General features: G+C 47.5%; 2 long non-coding RNA genes across 2 annotated transcripts; one reads left to right on the top strand and one right to left on the bottom strand.

The window, feature by feature from the left end:
• The first annotated feature begins 17,129 nt into the window (after positions 1 to 17,129).
• Positions 17,130 to 21,518, top strand: LOC139682671 (uncharacterized). Its single transcript, XR_011699666.1, has 2 exons — positions 17,130 to 17,971; positions 20,443 to 21,518. It is a non-coding gene; the product is annotated as an uncharacterized lncRNA (long non-coding RNA).
• Positions 17,911 to 26,447, bottom strand: LOC139682670 (uncharacterized). The gene is made up of 3 exons (XR_011699665.1): positions 26,364 to 26,447; positions 18,853 to 18,917; positions 17,911 to 17,955 (listed from the first exon to the last, which is right to left on the bottom strand). It is a non-coding gene; the product is annotated as an uncharacterized lncRNA (long non-coding RNA).
• Positions 26,448 to 26,725: the final 278 nt, after the last annotated feature.

Genomic DNA, 26,725 nt, shown 5'->3' with positions numbered 1-26,725 from the left:
TTATTTATTTTTCCAGAACCAACAGAAACAATTTTCCCTTCTCCAGCTCTTCACAGAAATGTGTTTTCCCAGCCCTGAGTCTTTCTTTCCCCAGCCCTGGGATCTTCCTTGCCCAGCCCTGGGACCCTCCTCCCCACCAGCATTAAAAGGAAAACTGCTTTTGTGTAAAGGGGGAAACGAGCACTGAGGTGTTGCAGCTCCTCAGACATGATTTGCACAAGTCAAGGAAGGTCAGTGGTACTTTTATGGGAGTCCCTGGTTAATGTATGTGGCCATGTCTGATAAAGACCCTCGTTTCCCTATTTCTACTTTCATGAACTCCCTCCCTCAGCCCTGAGTGCCCCATAATTTAGGAGGGTTTTCAAGGAAACGTGAAGGTTTATTCACAGCAGCAAATGTGCCCCAGGTTCAGAGTCTGGAACAGACCAAAGAACCGGCATCTAAATAAATGTTTGCATAAAAATCACACACCTTAAGCTTTATGGTCTCTTATGGCTCTGTCTGCAGTCTGGGCAGGCCCTGGGGGTGGGGGGTGTTTGTGGGCACCCTTTGCATGGAGAGGGAAGCCCAGACTCTGCTCTTGCCATCCCGATGGGCTGGGCATGGCTGGAGCCAAGCAGGCTGGTGCCCTGCGCTCCTCTGGCAGAGGAGGAGGTGGCTGATGAGGCCCCCAGGGCTGGGAATCTCAGCTGGGGCTCGTGGAGGAACCTCAGGGAAATCAGTGTGTGTTTTTAACTGGCAAGCAGAGGGATTCTGCTCTCAACCTTATCACTTTGTTCTCATTAACAAATGGGCTTTTCCTCCACTGTGACTCAGCTCAGTGCAAATGAAAAAAGGGACAAAGCTCATTCCCAGAGTCCAGCACAGTCCCAGTCCTGAGGGGAATGGCAGAATTGGGCAGAACAAGCCCTTCTTCATGCCCTGAGTGTGGACAGCTTATGGTGACATGTGAGAGCACTTGACCTTATGGTTATGCTTGTTCTGCTTTACCTCTTCAGGCTGAATTTGGCTGCATTGTGGCCACCTGGGAATTGCAGTTCTCCCAACCCACCTGCACGGAGCTTTCTATGCCCCTGGCCAAGCCCCCGGCCCTGTAAACCAGCAAAGAAGGTGTTTTTCAACAAAAACCATCGTGTTTTCCAACACAAACCATTGAACCACCTTCACTTTTTTACTTCTGATTTCCCACTTGCTCTTTTTATGTTGCTGAATCCAACCCTGAGCCTCTGCCTGAGCTGCTGGTGTTGGGCCATCAGCCACCCAGTTTCCTGTCCCTCTCCCAAGCTCCCCATCATCATCATCACTCCATAGAGGATGTGAAATCTGGAATGAGATTCCAGGACTCGCAGCCTCCATTCCTGCTGATGCAGCTCCGTTTATTGCCAGGCCCATGTCCTTTCTTGGAGTGTTTTTGGCAGTCTTTTCCTACATCTGTGCTCAACCATCATTCAGGCACATTCCACTAAACCTAAGGCTACACAGACATGAAACAATGGAATACGTATGGAGCAGAACTGGGAACACACTGAAAGCTTTGGAACCTGCCACATCCCACCATTGCCATTATCTTTGAGCCCCACAACTTAATGTTCCATAAAGAGGTAAAATTCTGAATTAGGAAATCTCATTAATAAAATAATTTGAGGTTTTGAATGTGACTGTAGCTACTCTCTATCAAAATACTTCCCAGAATCAAAGCTGTTCCTCCCCTTCCCCACCCAAGTTTTAGAAGAAAAGGGGAACATTCAGGACTTGGATTTCTCAATGACAAAAATAAATGTTGGCTTGTCTCTGCTCCCAGCATGAATTCAAAGCCCAAGACTGAGCACTTTAAATAAAAATCCCAAGATTTGGTTTGCATTTGGTTTATGGCTTCTGCTGCAAAGGAATTAAAGTATTTCAGGAGACCCAAGAGCCTGATGGTTGGATACTCCCCTGGGATTTAAGGGGTTTGAGTTGAACTTCTGGCTTTACCATCATCTCTAATTTTATATCCACCTCTCACAGCCATTGTAAATTACTCAGAGATCTCTGTGGAACTTTGCTGTGTAAGGGCCAATGTCATTTATAGCCTGAATTGCAAAGAAATCCTCCTAAATCTGCCTCAGATCCAGCAGCAAGCCTGAGGCACTGTGAAACATGGCAAACGATGGAGTCATCCAGCCTGGATGGCAGCAGAGCTCAGGGAAAGGCTGCAGAGGGACTCTGTGAACAGCAGGAATTCGGTCACACTGGTTGGATCACCAAGGGTGCCCCCACCACAGACCAGGCCATTGGGAGGCTCCAGGTCTGTCCCCCTCAGAGGGCTGTTCTCTCCCAAAATCCAAACACTGTTCCCTTTATCCAACCTCCAGCTTTCTCAAATCCCCTCTCAGACTTCCAGAGGAAAAGGCCAACTTGACAGTGGCTCTTCCTGCCTCACCAGGATGACACAGGGCAGAGTCACCAGTGCCTGAGCAGCAAAACCCTGCAGGAGAACAGGACTGATTTACCAAGTGGAATTTCTAGAAATAAACTGTGAGAAAAGCCCTTTATTCCCAGCCCTGCTGCAGGAATTAGGGCAGGGATGGCTCTGGCTTTGCTCCCTGCAGCCCTTGCTCTGAGCAGAGCTGCATCTCTGGTGCTGAGCAGGGCAGAGTGCTGGGTACAGGTCCGGCATCCCCAAATCCAGCTCCCTGGGGCTCCACATCTCCACTGGTATGTCTGACCACCTCCAAAACCAGGCCTGAATGGAAGGAGGGAGAAATAAATTAGGAATTAGGGTTCTCTGTTTAGTCAGATCTGTTTGATGGTTTTTCCTTCCCTCTCCCTGTTTGGTCTTAAAAAGTAGAGTGCACCACAATCAGTGTCAAAAAGCAGAATACACCACAATCAGGGAAGTAGCACTTTTCCTCCTTATTTTTCTCTTTCTCACTTCTTTTTTTTTAACTTTTTTTTTTGTTTTCTGCAAATCCCGAATGAAAGCAGGATAAGAAATGAGGGACCGAAATTACTTGAGGGAATTTGCAGACTCCGGTTTCTCTGCTCTCTCCCCTCATTCCATGACGTTTTTCATCCTCGCTGGTCACCTCATCTTGGAACCCTCCAGGCATCTCCTACACGGTGGAGCCCCAGGATGCTTTGGATATAAATCAGGATTTCTGAACCCCCTAAAACCTGGAAGGGGTTCGTCTGCTGGAAATCTGGATCTGAAGCCCAAGGATAAAGCTTCCCAGAGCCGAGGGGCTGCAAACGGGAGCTCTTCCCTGTCCGGGACCCTCCTCCTTCCCCCCCGCCGGGTTCAATTTGCTCCGTGCCACGGGGGAAATTTATCGCCGCTCGAACAAGAGCACGTTTTTTTCGGCGACAAACTCCGGCTAAGTGACATTCTCAGACTTGGTCGCCTCGAGTCCCCTCCGTGAAAGGTTTAACAGTAAATCCAGCGGGACGGATCGTAAATCCACATCCCATCCCGTCCCGCGGCTCCGCGGCCGCGCAGGGAAAACGCGGAGGGGAAAAACGCGGCGGTGAAAACCGCCGGGACCTTTTCCTCGAAAGGAGATGGGAAGAGGAGAAGGATGAAGGGTGAGCCATTAAATAATTCCCCTCGTGAACATCGCCCGGTTGGCTCCAGGGAGCTCACGGCTGGGATTGATCCCGGGAAATCCCAGCTCTGGGTCTCGTCCCTCGGCCGAGAGGGTTCAACAGCAAAACCCATTCCCGCACCGAGGGACAGGAGGGGGAAAAAACTCCCAGGAAGGGCCGAGGGGCCAGAAAGGACCGGGAAGGGTTGCGGGACAGCCCTGGCAAGTTTTCTTGCCCCTGTGGCAGCGTGGGGGTCACCCAGCAGAAGGGAGGGTTCGACTGACCCAGCTCCCACCACCGAAAAACTCCAGGATTGTGGTTAGGGACGTTTAGAAGCACAAAAACCCCATTCCATTTTATTTTCTTGCCAAGGAAAGGAAGCTAATAAAAGCAGCGGAAAAAACCTCAAATCCTAATTTATTACAACGACGAAACCCGCAGATAATGCGGATTTTAATTTATTTTCGGCAATGGCAACTCTACCATATTTAATCCCCATCCCAAAAACTCATAACCCAAAACTCCACTTGCCATTTTGATGGGAAACCCTTAAAATCCGAGTGGTCCTCCTGCACTGGCACGTTTGCAAAACCTCTGTAAAACCCTCTCTATTTTTGTTGTTTTCGATTTCTTTGTTATTTTTTTTTTTACGTGAACACACAGCAAATAATAAAGAGAAATTTAAAAATAATATCACTGAGCTATAACATTCTGTGGGGGGAGCGATTTCACAAACTGCGAATTTCAACCTCGAAAATATTTCTGTAAAAATATTCGTGCTCTTATTAACCGTTTCCCTGCAGAAAATGTCGCACTAATCCCCACCCACAGTCACTATTATTCTTCCTGAATCCGAAATAAATCTCTCCCCAGATCCAGACACCGAGTTTTCAGGCTACAAATTATTATTTGTCTCTATTTGCAGTTACACTTCCCGCCGGGTCAATTAAATGATCCATACCGGATTCTCTGTGTGTGTGTGAGGCTTTTCTTTGTTCGCTGCCTGCCCGAAGAAGAGGAAAGCGAATCGGATACACACAGTTAAATAACAATAGAAAGTTATAAGTGAAGATAAGGAGGGTCCCGCAGCTCCAAATTTCTCCTGAAAAGGCGAACAGACGATCAGTTTCGCCGGTGGGGAGTGAAAGATAAAGAGGAGCCGAATTCTCCTCACTCCACTTTGCGCCATCCTCAATTTCTGTTTTCCAGAGAGTTGTGATTATAGCTGTGGAACGTAAAATAAAATAAAACAAAACCCGACGTTTCTTCTTTGTACAAACCCGCTGCTTATTTGGTAATTTTCCATCTGTTTGGCTTGTAAACAAAGACATTTGGGATTTTTCAGGGCTTGGCTGCAAGAACGTGTATTTTAAAGGCACCAGAGGGAAGTGGAGCCGCTTGTGCTGCACACTCGGGGTCTTCCCAGGCAATAATTCCCTCCTGCACATTTGCAGACGCACCTGGTGAGCTTGTGGAAAGCACAAATACATCGCAGCACCTTGATTTTACTCCTTATCGCCCAGATTTCCCCCTCTTCTGCTGGATAAGTTGTTCTTTCCGCCCCTTTGTGTTCAATTTGCTGATGGTGTTTGAATATTTTTTATGATTATTCACTTTATTTTACTTTCGTAATTCGAGTTGGTGGCGTCACTTGACTCTTGGAATTTAATTTGTGGTGCACGGCGACTTCTGGGCTGCCGAGGTGGCTACAAATAAATAAATACAAGGGGGAAAAGCAAAGTACCAGCCTAAAAACCTGCATTTCTGTAGCGTCTGTTGCTTCAGGAGAGCGTGGTGGGACTCAGGGCAGGGAGGATCGTGGGTTGATGAGGATTCACAACCAGCAGAGCTCTTGCTCATCATACCCATCCTGAGCGTTTGCTGTCACAGAGAGGGGACTCAGCCCCTCACTGTGGGCTTATTTCAGAGCGTTGATTTGGAAAAGAAGAAGCCCTAAAGGTCACGAGAAAGGGAGAACCAAGCCGTGCTTGATGGGATTTGGAGGAGTTTTGCTGCTATCCAGAGTTCCAAAAAACCTGTGGATGCCACTGCCCGGACGGAATGATTCTTATATATATAGATTTATAAATACAAAATGTGGGGACAGGTTGGAGCCCGAGGGTTTCCGTGCCCGAGCGGGGCGGGGGGTGCGGAGCTCTCCGCGGTGCTGCCGGCCCCGGGTTCAAACGTGACCCTCGGTGCCCACCTGGGTGGCACCCCCGGGATCGCCAGTCCCTGCTGCCACCGGGGTGGTCTCTCTGTCTTGATACGGGAGCGCTTCTGATCCGCCCCTGGGCAGGGTGTTGCCTCAGGACGGCTCAGAAACGCCGAGAGCTCCCGATCCTGATCCTGCAGTGCCACGTCCCACGTGCTTGTGCATCGTGCGAGCGTTTTCTGGGTAATGAAGGGAAAAGTAACATTTATTATCTGTGTTCTGTCACTGGGGGTATGGAGTGGGACATGATTTGTTTATCATTCTCCCTGTGATCTTTCTGCTCAAAGGAACGAGACCCATCTGTCGGGCAGAGCAAAGCTGCTCCTCTTTAAGGCACAAATGTTGCCATTGAAGGGGTGCAGCCTTTGGCAGAACAGAGTACAAGCCTTTGAACGACACAGTTGTGCAACTGGCATTAAACAGCCTGATTGAATCTTTCCCTAACCAAACACTCTTGCTTTGGGCAAAGGTTTTCTCTGTGCAAATATGATCTTGTCCATTTGCTGGGAAATTTATTGCCTTCCCAATCATGTGAGTCCCATGCTATCTGCCGACTTAAAAGCTTAAACATCATGGATTCATCCTCTGCGTGTCCACGTGTTTCATTAGGGTGCCTCATAAATTCATTCTGACTTTCATTAGTTTGCCTTTGCTTCCGTGTTACACTTGTTCCTGTCTTTTCAAAGCATCTCAGTTTGATTTTTCCCTTTAAGCTCTGACCCTCTGAGTTGGAGACACGGTATTTGTTCTGGTGTGTGTTGAACTGGAGTCATTTCTTCTGGCTGAGCACCTGCCATCTGTGGGGAGCCCTCAAAGTCTGCTGAAAATGTTGCCACGTGCTTTCTTTTGCCTCCCAAAATGCCTCTCAACACGAGTGATCCAAACAGAACTGAATTACCGGCAATCCAAGCCAACATTTCATCCACTCCCAGACTCTGCTGCTCCTCTCACGTTCCCTGATGGGTGTGAATGAGCCAAAGCTGTGCTCGGGGGCAGGACTCGTGCAGGTTCCATCGCTCACATTTGGAGAGCAGGCTCGGGATCCAAAGGCCAGAAGCAGAAGGGGAAGTGAGGACAGGCTGGGGCTGGTCTGTAATCTCCTCATCAGCTGCGCCCGCCTTGCGGGATCAGAGGGCAATAAAGGCAAATTCTGCAAGGAAAGTGGGACCGAGGGCTGTAAGCAAGAAGGTCACAGACCCAGGCTCAGCTTGGCACATGATCTCAGTTTTACCTTATTCCCACCCAATACCAGAGACCTCCCACCACCTTTGGACCCCAAAGCCACCCTTTTTGTCCTTTGCAAACACAAAATCATTGAAAATGTATAACATGAATTTTACCTGTGAACTGAACTCACCATTTCTTGTCCTGTCCACCATAAAACTGAAGAACACAATACACTCCAGTCTTTCCTCAGCTTTCACATATTGTTTAGGCAGTGCTCTGAAATTTATCTTTAGATTTTACTTCTTCAGAAAGTTATTTAAATATCTTCAAGGTCTCATTGCACTTATATAGAAATGAGAGGTTGCTGTGATGGTAAAATTAGGTGCATATGGATTGTACTTTTATGATATGACCAGATTATATTGTTCTGACTCTCTTTTATTTTTTAAAGAATTGTTATATGTGACTACGAAAAGGAAGTTTAAATTAGAAAGCTGCTCTGGACATTGGATTTATTGCATTGCATAAAACACTCATCAACCTGCTGGATCTGCTTTTTTCCTCTTTATGGCTTTCTGGGTGATGGCTGAGATGGGACTTTGCCCAGACTCTGCACCTCGCAGAGAGAAAGTCACTCCTGATGGTTATCACTGGTTTGTAGACTTTAAGGAGTTAACTCCAGACCTTGCTCTGGCTCCATTTCTGGTGAGTGGATTTTATGGGCTCCTTTTAACTCCCAGCACAGATTTGACACTCTGGCCTTTTGTAATAATCCTCTCACTCATGTTGTTTCTTCTGGAAACTTCTCCTGCTCAGCTTGTGCCAAAAAGCTCCACATTCCAGTTCTCCCAGGCTTGAGTGGTTTTTGTCCTGCTTTTATTTTTTTTTCTGTAGTTAACAGTTTGCAAGAGACAGGATAGTCCAAGGACTGTTGTAACAAGGTTTTGTTCATTTATTTTCCAGATATTCTTTGGCTGAACCCCACACCCTCCCCAGGATGGAGTGGCCTGGTGGGATCAAACTTCCCTTCCAATACTTGTCCATGTGGTTGTCCAAAGCTTCTCCCTGGAAGTAGTTGGGAAATTCCTGAGGTGATGAACAGCCCTCCTTGAGAGGGTTATGTCTTTCCTCAGAAACATTTTGACCCCTTTTCCTCTCCCCACCTTCCCCTCCAACCACTTCTTTGTACCTTCAAGTGCAGAACTGAGGCCGTGCTCAGCACTGAGACACATCAGACACCTCTCACATGCACAATAAAACATATTTGAAATCCTGGCTGGGATCTTCACCGCCCTCTTAGGAGAGAGGACATCTGAAAAAAATTAGGTTTGATTCCTGCCTTCTGCAATGGGGCATCTTGCAAAATGTTACAGTTTCAGGAGCCTTCTTTTGCAGATGGGGCAGCTCAGGCAGAGAAGAGGCTGGTTTGTTACTCGGTGATACAGAATGAAACTTGGAATTAACTTTTGCCAGGGTTTTGCCTCCTCAGGGCAGAGTCTGTTTGCTGGTGTGGGAGTGTGTTGTATAAATAAACAATGTGTGTGCTGAAAATCAAGGATTTGGGGGAGGTTGAGAAAGAGAGACCTATAGAGCTGCTGGAATCACCTGTCTATGTTTTAAAAAATGATTAAAGAAGATAAATTCAACACAAGGGAGATGAAAATAAATGGCGAGATAAGTTTATGATTGAATCACACAGTATAAAGTTCTCACTGATTCTAAAGAAACTCTGGTTTGGTTTGAACTCTGCTTTTTCCTTTTTGCAGAGCCAGCCTGATGAATGTCACTGTGTAAAGAATCACTGGCTACCCCAAATTTACACCCCCCATAAGTTCCCCCATCTGTGTTTTCCATTTTACAACCTCCCTCCATCACAGTAATTTGAGCTTTTGCTTGGAAGGAGCAGTGAAAGGGGAAAACCCTCCCAAGCATCTCTGTCTAAGCAGAGATTCTCAGCTCAGTTCCAGCCGGGGATTGCCCTCTCCTGGAGGACAGGAGAAAGTCACATCCCCCGACCTTGCAGTGCTTCCTCTCGGGCTGTAATCCCCGCACCTGCCACATCCCAGGGATATTCTGGCTCTTCTGTTGTGTGGTAGGAGATTTTCTCCATCAAAAACCTGAGGTGGTGACTGAGCTGCCAGGAACAAGGGGAGGGTTGAGATGGAGGATGTTGGAGGTCTGACCCAGCCTGGAAGGTCAAGAGAATGGTCCAGGGAAATATTTACCCCCTGTTTCCAAGCATGGCCAAGTAGTTTCTCACCAAATACACCAGAACTTGTTGCTACTGGAGGACACAGAAGCCAAAATGGTAAATGAGAGTTGAAAAGGGGTCTGGCAGATTATTGAGGGCTGCATCCAACTTTGTCTGTCAGTCATGATGGTCCAGCTGGAGCACCAAGTCAGGAGGTTTGTTACTCTCTTGCTCATCAGAGGTTGAGACACCACCCTCAGCAAAGGTGCACCCTGTGCCTGCCCCCTTGTCCCTGTGTCTCTGCTCCTGGGCCACATGGAAAGCTGGAATTGGGGCTGGAATTGGGGCTGGAAGTGGGGCTGGATGGTGCTCCAAGCTGGTGTGTGGTGGGACAAACCATTGCAGCACCAACACTTGTGGGTCTCACAGCATTTCAAATGTTGGATTCTTGCTAATGGCCAGAGGTTTTTCACTCCTCCTGTGTTCCATGGACACATGAAGGAGTCCCCATCCCTGAGGGTGTCCAAGGAATCACTGGACGTGGCACTCAGTGCTCTGGGCTTGGGTGAAAACACAGGAATTGGTCAAAGGTTGGACTTGATGATCTTGGAGGTCTTTTCCAACCCAGACGATTCTGTGATTCTGTGACTCTTTCCTCCCTCTGTCTTTGTCCCCAGCACTTTCCCTGTCCCCATTCCCAGCAGCTGCTGCCACTCCTGCCTGTGCTGAGGCAGGAGGTTCCCGAGGTGCTTGGAGACCTCCACGGGGCAGTGAGACAGAAACACGGAGCATAAATCCTGTATGTATTTAAATCTCATAAAAATGGAGCCCACATCTCCTTCAGCTGCTCCCCTGAGCCCCAGAGACTTGGCCTGATATGAAACAGGCTTGTTTTGTTTTTTTTTAATGTTGCTATTTGTATAAGGGCATCAGCAGGAGAGAAGGTCCATTTCTCTGCCTAATGGTCCTTCAAACACTCTTGTGAAGTTGAATTAACACCACTAAAGGGAAAGATTAGAAGTCACTTTAAAGTGGCTCTGGGGGAAGTTTTCAACCCCATCTATTTGCACCCATGACACTGTATAAAGGCAGAGCTAATGGGAGTGCAGTGAAGTCATAAAGACAGGCCTGGTTTTAAATTAACAGGAGCGTTATTTACACCTAGGCCATGGCATACAGCAAAGCCTTGACATAATCTCTGCTGCTTTCCAGCTTCCCCCCCTCCTACAGACTTAGACAATATTCCAGTGCTTAATTAAGCAGACAATATAAAACTTCAGAAAGGTTTGATTCCCCATTTTCTTTATTGAGTAATTCAGTTTTATTAAGGTTGGTTGGTTTCTGTCAAGATAAATACACAATATCAGTGTTTTATTCTCCAAAGAGCCACTGAATGGGATGCTAATAACATTAAAATGATAATAAATAAGTCCAACAGCAGCTTTTATGACCTCATTTCTTCCAAGCTCCCTTTTGGTTCAGTTCTGTTCGCACTCAAGTCTGAACTCACCCAGCTCTGGCACTTCCACCACACCCCAGGGATCTATTTTGGGGCTTCCCTCCCCTTTCCCCTCACACCTTCCAGGACCAGCTCCACTCTGGCCTCACCGGGCTCGAGTTTATGGCTGGACCAGGCTGGAAAACATAAAACTCCTTAACATTTATTCCTTACATTTCCCCTTCCTCCAGAGGCACTTCAAAACTCAATACTGGCATTAAAAAAAAGGCATTTTGGAGGCAGATTGATGCTTTTTGCTTTCTCTCAAAGGCTTCAAAGTGAAGAATAAATATGTAGGTGAAGAGAAAGGGGCTCTGACAGCCATTTGAACCAATTAGAGCCCCAAATGTCCCCAAATCACAAGCACAGAAACCTTTTCCATTGCTGTATTTTGGGTTGGTGCCACCTCATTGCTGTGCACATATTACTACATATATTAATATATAAATGCAGCTGGAGATGCCAGGAATAACTCAGGTAAATGAATTCTCCCTTTCTGTTCTTCCCACTCGGTTAATTCTCTCTCGTTAATTAATTGAGCCCGGGGCTCCCTCTAGCGTTGCTCAGGGTCGCTCCCGGGGCAGGGGCTGCTCTCAGACCGACCCTGTCCCACCCCTTCCCGAACACCACGCCTGAAAACGGGCAGGAAAAGGCCTTAAGGATGAGCTCAAGCATCGCAGCAAGACCTGGTCTGTGCAGTTTTATTACAGGTCTTCCGAAGGTCCTGGATTTTCAAACTCTTTGCTATTTCCTTCATTCCTCTTGGTGCAGGGATTTGGTCTGGATACATTTAGAATGTGGATTTATTGCCACTAAATCTGTTGTTTCCCTCCTCTGAATGGAGATGCCAGCAGAGAAATTAGTTTTCTGTAGATTCTTCTACCTTATTTGCCCTAAAACATGGCCTGAAGTGTTTTTTGTTCCTCTGGCTGATATTCCTGGGGGGAAACTGAGCCACAAAGCTCTGATTGATTCTCCAGAGCTCTGGGATCTCCCAGAGGGAATCTCAGGGACTCTCACAGTGGTGTTGGACACAGATTCAAGATCCAACTCCCTGCTGTTCCTCTGTGATATTTCCCTGCCTTTTGAGGGATCTCTTCCTCTTTTCCCTTCCTGCAGAGATGTTCCTGGGCAGCCTCCTTGCTCCCCACCCTCCACCTCGAGGCTTCCCCAATGGTGGGATGTTCTTTCTGTCGTTCTCTTCATAAAACTGCCAGTGCTGGGGCCTCTGGGCCTACCCAGAATGCAAATAGTAATAAATAATGGGGCCTTCTGGCTCCAGCCATCCTGCCCCTCCTTTCTCCCCTCCTTTCTCCCCTCCCTCAGCTGCAGAGCATCCTTTGGGGGGTCTGCAGGTATGCAGCCATCCGGAAGGAGCCCATAATTCTTGGGGAAGTTGTCTTTTCTCACCCTGATCGAGGCATTCCTCTTTGTTTGGAAGACTTTTCCTTGTGATCTCCAGCAGACACACCTCAAGTTTCAATCCCAGCCTCGCACTCCTGCTCCTTATTCAAGACCATGACCTGCGACCTTCAAGGTCAGACGTCTCTAATCCCAAGAACAACATCTCTCAACTCAACAGGGGGATCTCTCTCTCTCTCTCTCTCTCTCTCTCTCTCTCTCTCTCCCTAAATTCCTCCAATCTGGCTGTACAAATCCCTCCTCCTCCAAGAAAGGAAAAGAAAAAAAATCCCACCACATTAGTAAAAATAATATATGAGGGGTAGTGGCTCTGGGGGTGGGGTGGGGAGAAGAGACCTTAAAAGGCCCCCATCTCCCATGGATGGGAACTAAATGGTTTCAGGATGGTGCCACAACTTGCCTTGGCTCTGTCAGAGGGGAGAGATGCCGAGTTCTGCCTCTGGGATTCACAGTCTCATTTTGCTCTTATGATTCACCTTTTGATTTTGGAGCTTCTTAATTTTATTTTATTCCCTTATGGTGGATCGGTGAGCAGACCCAGCACCTCCCAAGCACCAGGAGCAGTCACAGAGCTGGAAAAATATTTCTTTTGGTTCTGTTTGGGATGCAAACGTTCAGAGGGACCGGAGAAGGGGAGGCTGTGCCATCAAGGGTGTGAAATGCTGACACTACACAGAGAAGAACCATAAACTCAAGAGGCGAAGGTCCCCCGGACAAGGGTCGGGTGGGTGAGGGGGAGAGGAGGCCTCACATCCACCCACTTTCAAGTGGAGTCAAGCCATGGATTTGCTCTTGTGCTTCTTCCCCGACTGGATTTCCAGTGTCACTTTCCCCTTCTTCTTCAGCTGCTCCAGACTGGAATTGGGTTGGGATTTTTCTACGTGGACAACTGGGCCTACATGGGAGCACAGTGGCCTTTGGAATGTCCTGGGGCCAGGAAATCCTTGGGATAAACCAACCTCAGCACCTTCCTGCAGAGACCAGAGGGGCTCTCCCCACCATCATGGGAATTCCAAGGACTTACAAAGCTGAAAATCTCCCTGCTTGGAATCAGAGTTCAACTCCAGACTGTCTGAAAATCCTGCAGTTTAAGGCCAGGTCGTGAATCAGCTCTCGTTGCAAGGTTTGAGTCTTTAAATTCGCTCTAAGAGTGGGTTCTTATCGGGAAAGGCAGCCCGGAGGGAAAGGGATGGAGAGTTATGGAATTTAAATGAAACCGTGTCCTGGGAGTCGGGTCGTAAAAAGTTGTTACCTGGTGGTTTTCAGGCTCGGGAGATGTAAAGTGACTTTTACAAGGAAGTTTTTTCTCAGAGCCGGGGGCACAAGGGCTGTGGCCGGGGATGCCCCACCCGGTCGGGATCGGGATCTGGATCGGGATTGGGATTGGGATTCTCGGCGCGGGGCCGGTCGCCTCCAGCACCGGCGGCAGAGAATTTGGGGAGGCAGCGGTTTGAGGCTGTTTCTCGTGCGGTTTGTGTCATGTGGCAAAATCCCCTGCGTGTCCCCCGCCCTCGGCACCCGCCGCCCCGAGACCCCGCGCGGTTCTTCAGCACGAAAAGCAGAGAGAGGAGAAATTTAGTAAAGCCCGTCAGGGTGAGGAGGGGATGGAGCCTTCGGCTGAAATGAAGTCGAGGAGCGATTGTCAGGATTTGGCCTAAAACGCTCTCTCCGCCTTCTTTATCGGCTCTGTTTGGTCCGTCCCGTCGGTGTCTTCCTCCGGGAGGTGATAACGCCCTGAGCCCTCTCCAGCCCTTCCTTCGGAGGTTTATTCAGCATCCTTCGAGTATTTCCAGAAGAAAACCCCTGGAGAAGGTCCTTTGCGAGGGATGATCCCTGTCCTCTTCCCTGCGAGGAGCGCAGCCCGTGGGTTCCCTCTGCCTTTTCCTTCACGCTTTTCCAACAGATTTTTGCTTTAAAAAAACCCCAACACTCAAACATCCACAAAATTTCTCCTTTTAGCCTTGACACTCTAAACCCTCAATCCTGGATTTTCCCTTACAAGTCCTGCTTCCATTTATTGCATCCTGTTCCCCCCTCCCACGTTCCCCGACGGCTCACGGTGATGGGAAGACGGTAAAGTGAAGGGAGCAAGTGCAGGGAGCGGGGCCAGGACTGCAGAGAGACCGACGGTCGGGGGGGACCGTCACGGTCTGTCCCCTCGGACACTCTTTATTTTTATGCCCTGGCTGGTTGAAAGCACCCATGGGTGACGTTTGAAACACAGGATCAATGTGCAAAGCGAGTTTGGACTTCGGTCCCTGGGGGAAGAGGAAAATGAAGGCAAAAGTCCCCCCCGAGGGACCGCGGAGCAGAATCAGACCCCGCAGGAGAAAGGTGAGGGGTTTTTAATTAAGGAACGCAATAACCCGTCGTGAGAGCAAGTGGGGAACAGGTTGGGATTGAAGATGGGAGACAGAAAGGAGATTAAAAAAGGGAAACTACCCCAATTTCACAGTCATGGCTGCGGCTTCGCAAAGCGCTGCCCCAGGTCAGTCCCGACCCGGGGACAGTCAGGACAGGAGGTGGCTGGAAAAGGGCTCAGGGCTCTCTGACATGTATCCCTTCTCCTCCCGCTCCGATTGCTTCATAGTGGAGGTTTGGTTGGGTTTGGGGTCTTTTTTTTTCCTGTATGAAGTTTTGGTATCTATTTATGCTTTCCAAAATCTGTAAAATCCAACTCCTCCTTATTTTTCCCTATTCTTGCCCGTTAATAGCTATTTAAATTGGTGTATTTCACTACTTTGAAGATCGTGTCGCGAATATAGAACCAGATAAGATTGCAAAATGCCTTCTACCCGCCCAACCATTGTAGGTTTCCTACAATAGCCGGTCCTCTCAAGGCTCATTTCCAGAAGGGAAAGCATATTATAATTGGGAAAATTGGATAATTAGATTTTGCGAAAGAACGGAATTTCCCCCTCTCTCCATGTTCCCAGTCTGAGTCATTTTGGGAATGGTGCATTCAGCCACTGGAAACCCCCGGTGCTGTTGGGGTTTGGATTCTTTTCTTCTTTGCAATGACAGAGGATTGTGCCACGAACCATCATTTTTCTTAAAGGCAGAGCCAGAATTAATTCCCTCCGATTATTAAATTGTCCTCTGCGGCCTGGCATTTAATCCTGTGTATAAATCCTTTATGAAGAGAGAGCGAGCTGGCCGGACTCCATCCTCCTGGGAATCCCGGTTTTTTCCTGTGCTGGACATGCCCCCGAGCAACCCCTAAATTGGGGACACCACAGCAGAGCCCCACAGGGAGGGAGGGAGGGTCCCCACACAGTGACGGGCCACGAACCTGAATTCCGGAGGGAGGGAGGGAGGAAAAAGAAGTTGGTTGAGTCGGAACTGGGGGGACACAGCCGGGAAGGGCTGCTGGGTCCACGCGTGTTCTGGGAGGGTTTTCCACGGCCCCGCTCCGGTTTTGGCCTCGGGAAGGATGAGGCGAAGCAGAGGGACGCCCAACCTTTGGCTACTTAGTGTCATCTCTTGGCTCTTCCCTCTGTTGATCCCAGGGCTACACTAAGGAAACCCATCCTGGAGGCCAGGTTGCCTTCACCTCCCTAAAAGAGCCACCGCCTTTCTGCGTTTAATACAATATTTAATAGATAATATTTATTTTTAAATAATAAAATGAGCGCAACCTGCAGGCGAGGTGCACTGCGAGGAACCAAAGGCTTCGAGTGGGGGAATCTTGGCGTCAGCTCTGCGCAGGACTGTTTCTCCTTTTTCTTTTTTATTTTTGGGGATGGGCTTTCATGCCTTGGCACAGCCACAGGCTCTCGCTTCGCCTCTGCAAAGGGCTTTCCCAAAATAATCCTCACTCCAAAAATGGGGAAGCTGGAAATAGAGGTGTGTGCGAATCTCTTGGGAGCCGCGCGATCGGGGAGGGGCGGTGGTAACTGCAGGGTTTATATTAAAAAATACATCACCCTCCTCTGCAAAGCGGTGAAGTTTCCCATTCAAACTGACACCAGGGGATGGTCTGAGCTGCCTCGCCCTCCCCGGATTGGTGAGCTCGCCCGCAGACGCAGTTTCTAACAGATAAGTCAATCGACAGAGACCTTCCCCCACTCCGCTCTACCCCCAAAATATCGGGTTTGCAAAGCCCCAGCCCGCTCCTTCCCCTGCACCGGCAGCAGCGACCCTCTCCCCTGCCGCCTCTCCTCCCTCCCTGCTTTCCACCCTATGGCAAAGCAGGAGGAAAAGGAGTACAACCCCCCACCCGCATCCCCCCACCTATTTTGGGGATGGAAATGAGCAGCCAAGGCTGCGGGTCCTGCCGCGTCCCCTCCAACCCGGCTGGGGTCACCCCCCTGGGCAGCCCAGAAGAGCCCTGCCCACCCTTGTCCCCCCACATGGCACAGAAGAGGGGGCCTGGAAAATGAGAGTCTGGACCCCCCCTGCTACCCCCCTGGCTCGGGGAAGGGCTGGGGGGACAAGCCAGAGAACGACTCCCGCTTTTTCTTTTCTTTTTTTTTTTTTTTTTTTTAGGCAGGTCTAAAGATGCTGAAACAGCACGAGAATTCGAAGGTGGGTAAAACAAATCAATAAAAATCCAACTCCACTCCCCCGTTTTATAGCAGAAGGCAAACAAGAGCAGGAATTAGGGAGGAGCGGGGAAAGCCTGCGGTTCGCCGTCAAAACAGCGATTTGGTCTAGACGGGGAGGGTGGTTGGGGTTTTTTTTTAACTCTTTTTTTTTTCTTCTTTTTTTTTCCTCCTTTGCTACACAATGGCCCTTTGGTTAAAAATTAATTGGCAGCACCCTCGCTCTCAAGCCAGACTAAAGCTCAACCAGAAAGGGTCCCTGAGCTCAAAAAGAAAAAAAAAAGAAAAAGAAATATAAAATTCTTTAAGGAATCAAATGAAATCAAGCGGAGCTGGGGAAGGTTTGCTGGGCTGTAACAAGTGGTGGAAGGATGCCTCTGCAAAGGAGGCGTCTGCTGGGATTTCTTTATTACCCTGGTATTTTAGGGGGGAAGGGAAGTTTTTGATTTAAAAAAAAAAAAAAAAAAAAAAAAAGAGAAAGAAAGTCCGGAGAGGAAAGGCATGGCCAGGTAAGTGAGTGCTGGTTTCGTCCGGGTGGCTGGAGAGGGAGGTGTTTTTCCTATCATGTTGGTCTTTGATAATTTCCCACGTGTAGCTTCCCGAGGATACTTTATCCTCCTCATCTGCAGACCTCAGGGTAGAAAAGCTCTGGCCGGCTCTCGGGGCGGGCGGACACACTCGCTCATCTTCCTTCGCCTTTATTTTCTCGTGATAATTTTATTCTCCTTCTTCTAAAACATCTCAAGCTTTTCTAAAAGATCGGAGGCAAAGGCGCGCTGCTCTTATTCCCCTTCTCCACCCTCCTGCGTCTCCACTGGGAATTCCGACCGTTTATTTTTCCATCATTGATCCGACTCTTCATCGTTACCATCACTTCTTTATTTTTCCCTTTGACTAAACCCACCAACCTGCGCGATGGACACGGGAATTAGAGGCGGCCACGTCGCAGCTCCAGCTCACGGCGGTGAAATCCTGCTTGGCTCAAAGGCTGGGAAAACCTTCGGGAATAGCCCCCCGAGTCCGGCTTAAAGGCTGAGAAAACCATCGGGAATAACCCCCCGAGTCCAGCCTCTCCCTAGTTTTAAAATAATAGCAATTATAATCCAACCCACGCTTTCTACTTACGTGGCTTTGCGCGATTTTCCTTTCTCACTCTTTTTTTCCCCGACTCTCACCGGCGGGATGGGAAGGAAAACTGCTGTGGGATGGGAAGGAATTCTCCTTGCTAGACTTGAAACCAAAAGGTCATTTCGACAGGATTGCCAAGTCCACTCGCTGAGGGAGACTGAGCTTTTCCAGGTTTCCATATGTTTCTCTCCGTCTCCATAAACTCGCGCCGTCCGCAGAGAAAGCACTTGTGCCATAATGAGGTACCTTTAATTTAATTTCCTGTCCCTCCCCTGCTTTATGGATTCCTAATAACAATGTTGAAAACCAGAGAAAAACCCATTAAAGTCTCCGGGACAGAGGGTTTATGTAAATAATTGAAGGTAGCCAGGCTTAATTGATTTTCCCAACAAATGGATGGAATAGGAACAAATGGAGTATTTTGTGTAAGGGAACCGGTGGTCGATATATCTCCTTTGCTCATTTCCAGTGAATTTTTGTCATTATAATTCCCTTTTTATCTAATTTTTTTTTCCGAATGAAGAACTCCTATAAGTATTTAAGTGTAATTCAAAATATTCCGAATATGGGAACAGAAAGAATTCCTTAAAAGAAAAGAAAACCCTCCTGAAAATTACTAAAAATAAGATTTTAGAATTATTTTGCTGGCATGAGAATGTACGGGGCAAAATAAATTCCCACACGAGTTGTTGGACCTGAAACGTTCTTGGCAAAGCGAGAGGTCCATTCAGGGAAGTGAAATGTGCTTGACCGATGGATTTGTCTGACCATCGACTTAGCCGAAATATTGTGCTCATTAATTTCATTTAATCACAGCCAGTGTAACGTTTCTGATACTTTTGTATCTGTAAATATTACTATTTAAGGCTTAGCCCCCAACCCCTCCAGCCAAAGCCTCTATCGCTAATTAAAAGGAACCACACTTGACTAAACTTTGCCACAAGTCTGGAGACTAATTAATATTTGTTTCCAAACGAAACAGCTCTTTCTGTGCCCGATTTTTGGGGTCCCGGACCCCGTGGCTGGGCCCGGCCGGGGTTGAGCTCAGCCGTGAGCTCGCAAAGGCACCTTCGGCATCCCAGGGCACCCCAAATTAAATCTGGGAATTGGGGAAGATGCTCACGGGCTTGCTTGATGCCGAGATCAACTGGTTTTCCTTCTCTGCGCCGTCTGGTTTTCCTGTTCTCCCTGCAGGAAAATAGGGAATTATCAGATTTATTAGGAGGCAGTTGTGCATGAACTCCCGCTGCTTTTTCCTTATTAATTAGAGTTTTCCTACTAATTGCAGCTTTCGAATTAATTGTAGTAATGAAGGGAAATTTTTCTTTTTAACCTGGGCTCTGCTTTTACGGTTTGCCATCCCTAAATTCCTTGGAAAGCGGGTGCAGAGGGAAAAGAACGCTGCGGGGACACGCGTGGGCCATTCCTGGCCTTTTCCCTGCTCGGCTTTAATGACTCTGCCTAATTATGGGTTTAATCTATAAAATGAGTCTGTCCCCGGGCGCAGGAGGAGCACCGTGATTTCGAGGGGGAAGGAAACACCCGAAAATAGAAAAGCAAATCCCCCAGCGCAGCCCGGCCCCGCCGGGGAGGGCAAGAGACGGGGCCCAGGGGCTCTGTCGGACCCTCTTTCACCCCACTCGTGTCTTCTTTGCCCCAGAGGAAAACTTTTCCCGCAGCAACAAGTAGCGGGCGCGGCGCTTCCCTCGGGCTTTGCTTGTCCCCGCCGAGCCCGCAGACCCCGCGAGGGGACCCGCGGCCGGAGCCCCCCGGCAGGGCTGGCCCGTGGTTTGGGCGATCTCGCCCCTCACGTCGGGGCTGCAGAACCTCTCGGGGCTCCTTCACCCCTCGACACCCTCTCTGTGCCTGCTCATCGCCCCCGGGCCCTCTGGTCACCCCCACTCGGGGCCGTGCGTCTCGCACCCTCCACCCAACTGCAAGTGCTGATGGGGTAAAACTCTTTGCGTGGGTCTTAAGAGCCCTACAGGCCATCAGAGAAATGCGTGGGTATTTTATTTTATTTTATTTTATTTTAAATTTTATTTTATTTTTGGTTATTTTATTTTATATTATTTTATTTTATTTTATTTTAAATTTTATTTTATTTTTGGTTATTTTATTTTATTTTATTTCATTTCATATTATTTTATTTTACTTTTTATTTTACTTTATCCTATTTTACTTTACTGTATTTTATTTTATTTTATTTCAGTACATTTAATTTTATTTTTATTTTTTATTTTATTTTAGTTCATATTATTTCATTTCATACTATTTCATTTTATTTCATATTATTTCATATTATTTCATATTGTTTCATATTATTTCATATTATTTCTTATTATTTCATTTTATTTCATATTATTTCATTTTATTTCATTGCATTTTTTATTTCATTGCATTTTATTGCATTCTTTTATTTTATTTTTTTATTCTATTATTTTTATTTTACTTAATTTAGTTCCGTTTACTGTATTTTATTGTAGTTTATTTAGTTTAGTTCAGTTTACTTTCTTTTATTTTAACATGGCTTAGGGCAGAAAGTTTAATTCTCATTCCAAAGCCTTTTTTCTTCTTTGCTTTCCCCTCCTTTCCCATTAAAAAAAAAAAAAAAAAAAAAAGAAGAAAAAAAGAGAAAAAAAAGGGATAAAAAGATAGAAGAAAACCCAAAGAAAACAGAAATCAGTGAAAATATTTGTCTTCTCCTTGGCAGAGAAACAAAAGCCGGCGCTGGAACTGCCTGGCGGGGCCGAGGGCGCTGCGGGAACGGACCGAGCTCGGCCGGCGAGCGCCGCCCCGAGGCCACCGCTCCGGCACTGCCAGGGCTCAATCACAGCCCCTGCCAGCGCGGGGGCGGGATTTATTATTTATTCCCCCTTTATTAAATTATTATTATTACCGGGACTGCAATAATTCAAGCGCTCACGTAAAAAATATGTCTCTTTTTGCAATGGGCGGTTAAGAAATATCCCAGCGCGGGTTCGTGCGCGCCGCTTTTCTGTCCCCTGCCTGATGGATTAGACGGGAGCGAGAGAAAGAGCCCACCCCGAGCTGTTTCCCACTCCCATCCAGGCTCAGCCATGTGGAGGGGGAGGGCAGGAGGAGGGTTGAAAGGCAACTTTTTAATCTTTTTCCGATAAATGCGACAAGCGCCTCCTGTTTGTAACCCATTCTGCTTGGGAATATCCACATGAGTCCTGAGCAGCGGACACCAAATACTCCCAAAAGGCTTCCACTGATGAATGGGGACTGTGCAAAGCGGCTGCTATAACCATATTTTAATAAAAATATGGCTTTGTGGAAATCTAAGCAAGTCACAAAGAAACTGTAATGAGAGCTCAAGATTCAGGGCCATTTGCCTGGGCTGGTCTGTAATAGATTCTCCCATTCTGTAAGCGTGTGTGTAATGGATATGTACACATATATACATTTACTGATATATGCTCATGCAAACACTTGAAATCCCTCCTATCTCCCAGCCTATTAATTATTTTAGCACTTATTCCCCTGACAAGAAGAAGTTGTCTTGTAGCTCTCACATCCATTTGCTGTCTAAGAGCTCCAACTTGTCTTTGACATCTGAATTTAAAATGTCTTTAGAAACTTCAGCAACAGTCAGAAGGGAAGAAAAAAAATCCCATTACCTTAAAATGTTATTCCAGCCCAAGAATTAAACCTAATACATCACCTACTTATATTTGGGGTACTTCTAATTTTTTTTCCTCCTTTCCCCCCCTTACAGTTATTTATTTTAAACCTAAGCGCGAAATTAAATGGCACTTGCATGTTTTTCATGCTTATCCTGAGTGCTTTTCTTTATTTATGTTTTCAATCTGCAATTTAGGGGCTTCATTTCCAAGTTGCAGCAGTGAAAGCTCTTTAAAATATATTCCCCCTGCCTGTTTTGTGTGAAAGAAAGAGCTTTTAATAGGACGAGTTCAAGTGTGACCGCGACTTTTGTTTTACAAATTGCATTGGCAGAAAAAGTAAAGTAGTGGGTCTAAGGGGGGAGAGTTTAATCCTCTTTTTAGGAAATAGGAAAGAGTCGACAAAATTTTAAAATTATTATAGATGTGGTACATGTAAGTAAAGGAGATTAAGTGTTTGTATGTCTGCAAACATAATATGTAGTAAATACTACAGGTATGTGATACTGTAGGTTCTTAATTTGTAAAAATAATTGAAGTTTTATAGTAAACTTGAAATTCTTCCCCCTCTGAGGTTTAATTTAAAGTTGAACCTGCCCATATTTGTGTATCAGAAAGGAGAAAAATGACGAATTGTGAAATAATAAGGGGGAAATCTGTATTAATTTCGAATTATAACCTATAAAAGTCGAGGACTCCCACGACCATTTCCTCCCTTTGTGCATTTAGAGCACAAGATAAAACCAGAAACCAACGGCCTGTTGCCAATAATCCTCCCCAAAAAGAGCTCCCCCCTCTCCTATTCTCTTCCAAATGGCTGTTTGGTTTTTTGGGGGCTGCCTGTTCTTTGTGGGTTTGTTTGTTTGTTTTCGGATTCCGCCCCGTCTCCCGCCCGACCTGCTGCAAACTGTTTGAAGTTCAACAACATGGCAAAGTTTTATTGTATTTCCGGTACAATAGATTTATATACCGACCCATCCAGGCTTTTTAAAGGCTTTTCAAATGAAATGGAGCCAACTTATAGTCAAGTTTTTGGCTCCTCCGCGCGTCTCTTGAACTCGGAGGATTTGTTTCTTCAATGAACTTTTAAACTCCCCTAAACTTGCCCTTTCGGGACGGGGCTATCACTGCCTGCTCCCTTTCCAGCTTTTATTATAATTTCTTTTGCTCATCCCGCTTAGTAATTTATTACACTTGAGGACAAACCCCCAGATTATCAGGTAAGACATTGACTTTATATTAAATATATATGAATATATACAGAGAAAAGTGCTTTGTGACCTGACCCGACGGGCTGGGGGAAGTATTGTCTTTTAAAAAAATATATTTTTTTTCCCTAAATGGGAATTTTGGCCTTTTTTTTCCTGCCAGACTTCCCCCGCGGAAGTTGCTCGGAGCTCAGCAAAGCCCCCGGGGCCTCACCGCCTCCCTCGGCTTTAATTCTCCCTTTTATCACCACCGAGTCATTATTTTATAACACGCTTTTCCAGCACGAGGAGCGCGATGGAGGAAGAAAAGGACACAATTAGTTTCTCTCTGTTGCTATTTACACCTAAAATATAGCCACAATTTCGCTTTTTTTTTCCCCTCTTGCTTTAATTGATTTATATGTTTTTTACTTTATTCCTTTTTTTTTTTTCTTTAAATGAATCCCGCTATACTTCCTTTCAAGGGAGGAGAATATGAATTAATTGCCCTTTTTTCCCCCGGAACTCATTGCTTTAGCTCTATTCTCTGCGGAAAGTTCTCCAAACACTGACAGGTTTAGATGCTCCCCCCCAACCCCCCAAAAAAATCTGGTAATGGTGTTTTAATACGAAGTCTTGATAAATCAACTTCATATAGGAAACGAGCCTTTAAATTAACTTTCCAGAGGAGGTGGGGAAGAACTTTAGGGATTTTTTGCTCTTTTTTATAGCTGCGATAATCGCTTGTTTCTCAAAGTCAATAGCATTTTACTGTTTCCTCTGGTCTATTTGTAAACTATTTGTAAAGTCCTGCAGGAGGGATCCGCTCCAGACACTGTACATAGGAAATCATTTGAATAGTCATTTCGTGCAATCCGAGGGGTTTTAGTTCGTCTCTGAAAAGATCCTTTTGTTGCTTTTGTTTCCTAGCAACTGTTTTCTATTATAAAAGTTCAGATTGCAGATGATGTCAAACAAAATGGCTGCCCAGGCGCCTTTCTTGGGAATTTTAGCCTTTGACCCAAGGCTGAACTAGAACTGCTCTGTGAATTAGGTAGTTTCATGTTGTTGGGCTTTTAATTTTAAACACAAGAACATCAAACTACCTGATTTACTCCAGTTATCCTCCTCGCTCTTGTTTGCTGAGGGCTTTTCCCCCTGGAAGGATGGGGAAGGGGTGGCAGTCTTGTATCCCTCTCCCCTCCATCCCCTGGTCCGCACCGGGTCCCTCCGTGTCCCCCAGCCCCGCTCTGTGTCCCCTCCCCTGGCACCGTGTCTCGCCTGCACCCCCTGTCCCGATTACCCTTCCCGAGCGCGGGCACATGCCCTGGGAAGGGTGGGAAAGGGCTGGCAGCCAAGTTTTCCCCCTCCTCTCCATCCCCATGGAACCCTCTGCTCCGTGTCCCCCACTCGGGACCGCGACTTCACTCCACCCCTGCTCTGTGTGCCTCTTCCCGGCCGCGGACATATGCCCCGGGAAGGGTGGGAAAGGGCTGGCAGCTCCATTTTCCCCTTCCTCTCCATCCGCTGGACCGCACTGGCACCGGAGATGCCGGGTCCGTGTCCCCCAACCCCGTCCGTGTCCCCCAACCCGAGTCCGTGTCTCCCACTCGGCTCCGTGTCCCCCAGTTCAGTCCGTGCCCCCCACCCGGCTCTGTGTCCCCCACCAGGGTCCGTGTTCCCCACCAGGGTCCGTGTCCCCCACACAGGTCCGTGTCTCTCACTCGGTCCGTGACCCCCATCTGGTCCGTGCGTCCCACCCCGGTCCGTGTCCCCCATCAGGGTCCGTGTCCCCCACGAGGGTCCATGTCCCTCACCAGGGTCTGTGCCCCTCATTCCTGTCCGTGCCCCCCAACCCAGTCCGTGTCCCCCACCCCGTCCGTGCCCCCCAGTTCGGTCCGTGCCCCCCAACCCGGTCCGTGCCCCCCACCCCGCTCCGTGCCCTTGCGCCACCGCAGGGCCCCAACCCCCGGCACCGCCGGGCCGGGGGGGGTGATGGTTTCTTTGTTCAAATCCCCGTTTCAGGGACCTTTTGCGAGACAACGCAGTCACGCCCCGAATCATCAAGAGCTTATTAACGGTCTAATTAGGCTGCGGCGCCTCTCTGAGGCTGAAATCCCCCTCCCCAGCAAATCCCCCCTCCCAGGGTCAGCAAAGCCCTCTGTGTGCGCAATAAAGTTTGCGTCTGGCATAAAAATATATCCCTATAAATATACACACGGCCATAAAGGAATTTACGTGTGTCCTATTTCAGTAGCGGTGATCTACACCTCGGTGTAAAGGGTAACGTGTGGGTTTGGGGAACACAAAAGAGCAGTGACCAGCTCATGGGTTTAATTGTTCCAATTGATAAAATAAGTTTATTAAAGGTACCGCTGGCAATGCTTTTAGGGATCGGGATGGCGAGTGGGTCCTGCGACTTTGCCTATGGAAAATACCGCATTTAGCCATATGGATAATTAATATTTAGTCACCGAGACGCTCCTGCATCTCGTAGAAAACATGCCCACGTCTTTAGAGACTGATAAAAGCCAAGCCAGAGTCTGTACCCACATAACGGTGCAAAAATGCGTGGTTGATGCTCGTGGCTGGGCATTGATCTCTGTAAGTTCATCATATGTAACTGTAAGTTCAAATATATGACATCTTCAGACCACGAGTGCAAATTTGACGAAATAAAAGGGTTTATAGGTGGTCTCAGAAATGCCCACAATACTTTCACCACATCCTTCCTCTGGGTCTCAACATGTTGCACGTGGGAATATCTCGATTAAAAAAAAAACAAAAACAGCAAACCAACCTAAAACTAAAAATCTGTGTGAGAAAGAGGGGATGAGGAGAGCTCTGTGTGTCAAAGTGTGTGTTTGGATGAAGTCCACCCATTCCACTTTCTGTGCACTGGGAACCCGTAGAGTTGTGTGTGTGTGTGTAAGGAATCAGCTCATGGAAACGATTTTCCCTGCACTGCTGTTTCAAACACGCATAAAAACAAATTTCACATGGTCCAGGCTACGGCTAAACAAGCCTGGGACTTGATCTCCCTTCGAGGTTTAAAAAATTAAACTTTGATACCATATCCAGGGTCTAACCCAACATCTGCTGCTACTTTTTTGTGGCCGGGGAGTTACTTGGGGAGTTTTTTTCGAGGTTTTTTTTTTGCTGTTGGGTTCCCCCCCCCTCCATTCGCAGTGTTTAAAGAGAACGAAAACAAACAAACAACCAAGTTGTCTGGGATTTAAACTGGTGCGTGCTTTATTCCCGAAACTGGTGGTTCTTGTAGGCACAGTGCCTATCTCGCCTATAAACAAACACCCGCTCAAGGGGAGGAGAGGGAAAGTCAAACAGCGTAAAATAACTCGGAGTTTTCTTCCTCACTCGCAAGCCCTGTGACTCCTTCCTTAGAAACAACGTGCTGCTTGTGCCCTGACTCAAAGCGCTTAAACGGAAAAGGACAATCTGGGAAAGTTAATCATAAACCAGTCGGTAATAATGTCCCCATAGGCAACCACTAACCTGCCTTGTAAATGTCTGGGCTTCTGATTTTGATCTGCCTCCTACCCACGTAAATACAGGAAACAAGGGCCAGGGAAGAGAATGGGGGACACAGAGCTGGGAGAGATCAGAATCAGGCCCGGGGGGGGGCTCTGTGTTGCTGCCTGAAAACGGGAATTGGGACTCGCTTCCCAAGGGAAGGAGCGGGGAGAGGTGGGCAGAGAGTCCCGCCTGTCCCACGGGCACGGCTGCCTCGGGAGCGCTTTGTTTCTCTCCTTTTACAAATAAAGAAGATAAGAGGACCTTACCTGGAGCAGCAGCTGTGTGGGGATGGATAAAAGAATTATCCTCCGTGTAGTAATTGCCCGGTTTGGGACACGCTGCACATTTCTGAGCTTACACACAAGGAGCAACTGCGGTTTTAATGCAACACATTCCCCCCAGTTGTTCCCCTGCCAAAGTCCAGCCTTGTCCGATATTACCCCGACTCGGGATGAGTTTTAATTACGGGCAAAAGTGTTGTGAGAAGACTCTCTAGGAAAGAAACTCCCCCTTTTATTTCAGCGGGGCTCATGCTACTGGTTTTATGGAAACAATTCTATCGCTACTTAATTCTTGTACCTGTGCTTGTATTTTCCCACCCTCTTCCCCTGCCTTGAGTGGGAGCGAC

This window comes from Pithys albifrons, chromosome 25 (assembly GCF_047495875.1).
Source record: "Pithys albifrons albifrons isolate INPA30051 chromosome 25, PitAlb_v1, whole genome shotgun sequence".
Classification (NCBI taxonomy): Eukaryota; Metazoa; Chordata; class Aves; order Passeriformes; family Thamnophilidae; genus Pithys; species Pithys albifrons.
Note: the sequence above shows the minus strand (reverse complement) of the source record. Positions and strands in the feature narration are given on the sequence as shown.